Here is a 7,157-nt window from a genome sequence, read left to right as displayed (position 1 = left end):
AAGGGTTATTAATTCATCAACGAAGTTATTCAGGTAAAAACAAATAGGAACCAAGGTATATTTATGTTAAGTCCATTTACTCAATAGCACCACGAAGGTAAGCAAATTGGAAATAGGAAATATTTCTGTCAAGGGTCAGTTGCTCATCAATGATACATTGCACGCGCAATCAAACAACGATTTGTTAGTTTGGGCTATGGCTGGTGTATTTGGAGTCTATTGTGACATTCAAGTTAGTAAAATTCTTGAAAGATAGCAGAAGCAACACAAAATAAACGGAAATAGGAATAGGAAATATGAATGAACAAGTAGACAGTGTTCCTTGACTATGTTTCTATTTTCTGTTATACATGTTACATGCAAAAAAGCAAAATTGCAGGGGTCAAAAGTCACGACGATGACCCTGTTAGAATGGCATCTCAAGCAGGGCCAGCGGGCAGCCAACATGTAAACTTCTACAATAAAGAATCATTTTCTTTCAGATTTCTTAGACTGATTCTATTGGTTGAATCCTAAGATTCATGGTTCCTGATAACCTTATCTACTTTGCATTCTCCTCAATTTATATTTATATTTTTATTTACCCTTGCATTTTGTGTTAAGTTACGTCACATATCCTCGGAACTGCGTATAAATTCAACTCTATCCATTTTTCGGGTAAACACCTCCACAAAATTTTTGATTCTACTATATTATCGAGAAGGTGTGTTGCATTGATTTCTAATTCAATTTAATGCTAATACAGTAAATAAAATCAGACTAAAACTGTAAAACATATGAGAATATGCTCTAATAAAAGTAGGAGATTCTCTACGCATCCTCTGTAGATTAAGTAAACTTGATGCGTTGCCTAAATTTTCACGTTCCATAGTCTCCTTTGTTCTATCGCTTTCATCAAGCTTATGAAAAGTGCATATTGATTTTAGATAAATTCGATCTGCTCCATCTTCTAATTAAAATATTTGAAAGCGTATTTTCTTTTTCTTTTTCCCTTAGAAAAGCTAATATTAAAAGGTTGCTAAGAAACCCCGTGAACAATATCCAAAGTTACAAACATGCACGTTGTCATCCAACAAAATGTTACTCTAGTAGATATAGCCTTACACCTTTTTCAAAAGCATTAGAATGATCAAAAGTAGATTGATAAAACATCATCTTTTATGAACACTATCACAAAAAATCAAATCAGAACACAAAGAAATCGTACACAAAAATAGAAACATGCATTCAATTCATAATATGTGTGATATGGTCTATTTAATTTAATTAGCCATGAAGATATTAATTAAATCATATGCTGTTCTTCTTATGTTATTTCTATGGTATTCAGTAATCCAAATATCACGAGCATAAATACAAAAAAAAACTAGAATTACTATACCAAAAAAATAAAAAAACATTTGAACTAAGCAACCACAGAATATCAATGATTAAAGAAGATTTAGATCCATGACTGTTTTAAAAAAGATTGTGCCAATTATTTCAATTGGTTGGACTCTGACAGAAAATTGCGGAGTTTGTGCAAAAGCATTTTTCTTTATGAAGTGTTGGCTTAGAATATGCTGTTTGTAGGCGTCAGTTAATACTGAATAGTATGCTTTAGAATGGACTGTACATGAAGCGTTGTGACAGTCAAGGAGTTTGTTATAGGCGTTAATTTTTCAATTTTTTAAACTTTTAAAAATAGGTATTTAGATTAATAAAAAGGGCATTAAAGTAATTTAACTTTTGACTTAAGGGCTTTTCACTTATATATATATATATATATGTGTGTGTATGTATGTTTACCCTCAAAATCGGATAATAATTGAATTTATACGTGGTTTTAAGAATACGTGATTTAATTTGATACAAAATGAGAAATCAGATTAAAATTGAAATTAATGATAAAAGAAGTAAATGCAAACCACACAAGTTGTACAATCTTGGCCTTGAAGGTTGGTCACCCTCGAGTAAAAAATGCTACAATCAGTGCCGGGGCAGAGTAATGAGATAATAATAACTAGAAGTAAAGGAACCTGTGTCAAGTGCAAGAACCTGGTTCTTTAACACAACATTTTCAGTTTCACAAGCCCTAAGTTCTAGGTTTTTGCACTTTGCTTTCAAATGACACACTCCTTCGACAAATGTCCTTTTTCAGAACTTATACTCTTAGATTCATAAATTAAAGGAATTTAATTTTATCCTTTAGGTCCAAAAAACATATCTTGGATTCTTCATCAGGTTCATCTTCAGATTCTTTAATTGCTATAAGAGCTCATTCAGTATCAGCATCATCATCAATGTCCTTATCTGAACTGTCTTCCCAAGCAACAACCATTGCTTTGGATGGCTTTTTGTTATATTTCTTCTTAACATGAACTTGTCCCTTCTTTCTATTTCTTCTTTTAGATCTCTCCTTTTACCACATGACTTCCCATATAGGAAAGTTTTTGATCATGTGGTTCTTTTTACCATATTTTAAGCATTCATCGGTCATCATATCTTCTCCTCCCCTTCCACAAAGAATAGTAGTGATCATTGGATAGTGGTAGCCTAGTGGTGGATTTCTCTTTACAATTTTTAGGTAGTGCACTCATCTTGATCTTTTTCTAAGGTGTTATCCTCTTCAAGGATAAGTTGCTCTAATACCAATTGAAGTTTTATACTTCAATACCACACAAGAAGGGGGTGAGTTGTGTGGTGCCCAATTTTTGCGTGCACTGGATTATCAAAGGACCTGGTTCTTCTATGCGTTCCTTACACAATAGTTGTGGAATAAATAATGTGGAAAGTAAAGAACACAAGGATTTTTACGTGGAAAATACCCAGCTCAAAGAGTGAGAAAACCACGACCTACTTCCCAGTAGGATTTTTCTTAAAACTCCATTACAACTCTGAGCCAAACAACAATGTTTATAAAACTCTTGTAAGTCTAAGAATTACCTCTAACCCTTGTAACAACCAGCCACATGTTGTTGCGACAGCTTCAAGTTAACTCTAACTTGAGAGATACAACTCGAGTCTACAACTTCTTACAAACCTAAGGATTAACTCTAACCCTTGTAGCAACATACGAAAGGTTATTGCGACTACTTCAAGTTAACTCTAACTTGAATGATACACCTCAACTACCTAGTATAATTTGCTTCTAGAAAAGCTGAAAGGTATAACTCAAAACGCCTACTACACTTTGAACTAGAAATAAAAAAAGACTCATAAACCTCTTTATAGAACTGGTTCTTCAATCTGGTTCATATAGCTTCAAGATCACACTCTTAAATCTCACAGAAATTGCTCACAAAATGCCTTGCTATTTCGCTCTCAATTATGCTTTTACTTCAGTACATGTGCGTCACATGTAAAAGAGGACAATACTGATATATATGGAGTTAGTAAACAAAGAGTGACTAGAAGTCTAATACTTTATTCTTCCTTGGTGGAAGAGTTTCAACTTGAATTTTCGGACTAATCTTATGAGCAAAAAGGCAGATAAAAGTAAAGATTGAGAAAAGGGTTATGGAGTTTGGCAGTCAATGTCACCTTCAAAAGCTAGTGAACTATCGATGTTATTCATCTATTAGTACCCTGAAATCTTGCAAATGATTTATTATGTTGTTTTCGAAGGAGGTACAGATTCCAATCCAAATTGGATTTCATTCTTTTAAAGAGCCGAAGGAATCGAGTAGCTCTAATCCATTTTCTTTGGCACAAAATTTTTCAAGGAAGAACCTTTCTATTCAGTTCTTTATTCAAGAAAGAGAAAGTAATAAGTCACATTCACCTACTCTATTTTTCTATTATTTCTCAGTTTGTAGCAGTAGTGTAATAGATAACTAGTGAGTAGTCAAGACCGGAGAAGAAGATGTTGGCGGGTTATGTTGAAAATGAAATAGGGGTAGAGAGAGAAAAATAATTCAGTAATTCATGAACCACTCCTTGTACGACAGTTGCATGAGATGATTAATAGTCACATTTCTTATATATGTTAGGTGTCTAATAGGACGATGAATTAAAATGTCTAAATGAAAATTTATCACAAGTTTAATGGGCTGCCTATTTATTTGGCTTTTTTTTTTTTGCTGAGATGGATGTTTATTTGGACAGATTTGTAAACTTTAATTTTCTTTTCTCTCTCTTCTTTTTTTATTATTTTTTCTAATTCATTCTTCCAAGTTTCGTACTTCTCTTCCTGTAAGAGTATCCAAGTAAGAAATGGTTTCTATCTCTTTACAAATAGTTTTTTTTTTATAGAACTCTCCAAATTCAATCTTCTAAAATTTTCATTCATTTAACTATCTTAATAGCAAACAAGAAAGTGCAAAGACCAATTTCAGTTGAGAAGTCAGTATAGGCGATTTACTGGCTATTTTCGGTATTTTAAGAATAATATTTATTTTTTTCTTAAATTTTAATCAAATATTTTTACATAAATTGAAAAGGAGGAAATAATATTAGTTCAGATCATAGATTTAGTTTAATAAGTTGTTAATGAGAAAAGACAAAAGCAAAACAACAAACGGCCTTCGTGTTTCTCTTCATCACCTTTCACGATTCAGATCTGTTTGACACCAAACTTCACTTCCCCCCAAAACACGCACATTTTCCTGACACATATATAAACATACACAGCAAAACAACTGAATACAAATTTGATTTTAGGGTTTACTGTTCTTCAAAATGGATGGTCCAGCTCATCAAACGGACACCGTGATGTCGGACGCGGCGGCGGCGCAGCAACCAGCTCCTCCGCCGCAGCCGGTGGCCGGAATCGATAACATCCCAGCGATGTTAAGCCACGGCGGCCGGTTTATTCAATACAATATTTTTGGTAATATATTTGAAGTTACTGCAAAGTATAAGCCACCGATTATGCCCATCGGTAAAGGAGCTTATGGCATTGTTTGGTAATTTTTTTCCTTTTTTCTGAACCGTTGACTTGCCTTTGTAAACATGCACGTTGTCATCCAACAAAATGTTACTCTAGTAGATATAGCCTTACACCTTTTTCAAAAGCATTAGAATGATCAAAAGTAGATTGATAAAACATCATCTTTTATGAACACTATCACAAAAAATCAAATCAGAACACAAAGAAATCGTACACAAAAATAGAAACATGCATTCAATTCATAATATGTGTGATATGGTCTATTTAATTTAATTAGCCATGAAGATATTAATTAAATCATATGCTGTTCTTCTTATGTTATTTCTATGGTATTCAGTAATCCAAATATCACGAGCATAAATACAAAAAAAAACTAGAATTACTATACCAAAAAAATAAAAAAACATTTGAACTAAGCAACCACAGAATATCAATGATTAAAGAAGATTTAGATCCATGACTGTTTTAAAAAAGATTGTGCCAATTATTTCAATTGGTTGGACTCTGACAGAAAATTGCGGAGTTTGTGCAAAAGCATTTTTCTTTATGAAGTGTTGGCTTAGAATATGCTGTTTGTAGGCGTCAGTTAATACTGAATAGTATGCTTTAGAATGGACTGTACATGAAGCGTTGTGACAGTCAAGGAGTTTGTTATAGGCGTTAATTTTTCAATTTTTTAAACTTTTAAAAATAGGTATTTAGATTAATAAAAAGGGCATTAAAGTAATTTAACTTTTGACTTAAGGGCTTTTCACTTTTATATATATATATATATATATATATATATATATATGTGTGTGTGTATGTATGTTTACCCTCAAAATCGGATAATAATTGAATTTATACGTGGTTTTAAGAATACGTGATTTAAGTTGATACAAAATGAGAAATCAGATTAAAATTGAAATTAATGATAAAAGAAGTAAATGCAAACCACACAAGTTGTACAATCTTGGCCTTGAAGGTTGGTCACCCTCGAGTAAAAAATGCTACAATCAGTGCCGGGGCAGAGTAATGAGATAATAATAACTAGAAGTAATAAAACCCCCACAGATTTCCCCTATCTTCTTGAATAGGTTAAGACACCAAAGATGCACCGGGAGACCCACCATGTTGACCACCAATGTTTCGCCAGTGAAGCGAGGGTCAAGACACCCATCATGCTCCACCCATCTGTCTAGATTTAAAAAGTTCCCATCGAATCACCTATTTCCTCTGACAAGAATTTTCGAAGCTTGAGACTTGTCAACAAAACGAAAAAGATATTGAGTGTCCCCCAATTGCGATATTTTTAGCCCGTCCTTGACGTTCCATGCCTTTGCTGCCTAGTTTCTAACAGCCTCCGGAGAACCAACCCATTTGGAGAAAGAACCAATGAGACTAGATTCCAAGAAACCCTTGCGTCTGAGAGTGTGCTCCTCGGACAGCGTGAAGTGCGGCTCCTGTCCTACGTCGAGCTTTCGATGGCATCTTCCCCCAAGTTCTAGGGATGGCCAAGAGACAGCTTTCATAAACGACATGTTTTCCAGTTTTCTGGATTCTAGAGAGAAAAAAGAGTTTCTCTCTGTACAATCCATCATATTCTAAATGCGGCTGTCCCGGAAAAGCTGGCCGGAAAAACCTCAATTGTTGGAATAACAGTATTCACAGTGGGTGGAGACACAAGAGAGGAATGTTTCCTCGTACTACTGTCTGAAAGAGAAAAAGAACTGGGGTTTTAAGGCCGGAAAAAGAAAAAGTCGTCGGAATTTGATGAAACTGGCACGGGATGGCTCGGAAATACCTCGCGAAGAGGCTGTCTGAAGGACAAAAATTGAAAAGTCGACGGAAAAGGCCACACGCGCCGGCGCGTGGCTGAGACTCGCTGGAAAGTCAGGCGCGTGGGGGATCGGTTGCCGGAGAAATTTACTGGGGTTTGGTCGCGGAGAGCTTGGCTCTTGAGTGGTGTGGTGGAAATTTAGGAAGAAGAAGAGATGGAAGAGGCTTGGCCATTTCTGCCACTGTTAGGCCATCCCTTACGTTTGAAGTTTTCACAAGTTCAAATGCGATCTTCTAGGTCTTGGGAAGTTTTCTAAATCCGGTAACTCGTTTCGTATAAGCTGAAATATAGTTGCTTAAGTAACTCGTTTCGTATAAGCTGAAATATACTTGCGTGCCTTTGCTAGTATGTATATTTATCCACTTGTCAGACAAATAAAGTTACTACGTGATGATATTCGTGGGAGATCACCCCCAAAAGAATATCCTCTAATCTATATACTATGGTAGGATTCTTACCTTCTCATAA

Source organism: Nicotiana tomentosiformis, chromosome 12, assembly GCF_000390325.3.
Source record: "Nicotiana tomentosiformis chromosome 12, ASM39032v3, whole genome shotgun sequence".
NCBI classification, from domain to species: Eukaryota; Viridiplantae; Streptophyta; class Magnoliopsida; order Solanales; family Solanaceae; genus Nicotiana; species Nicotiana tomentosiformis.
This window is presented reverse-complemented; position numbering follows the sequence as displayed.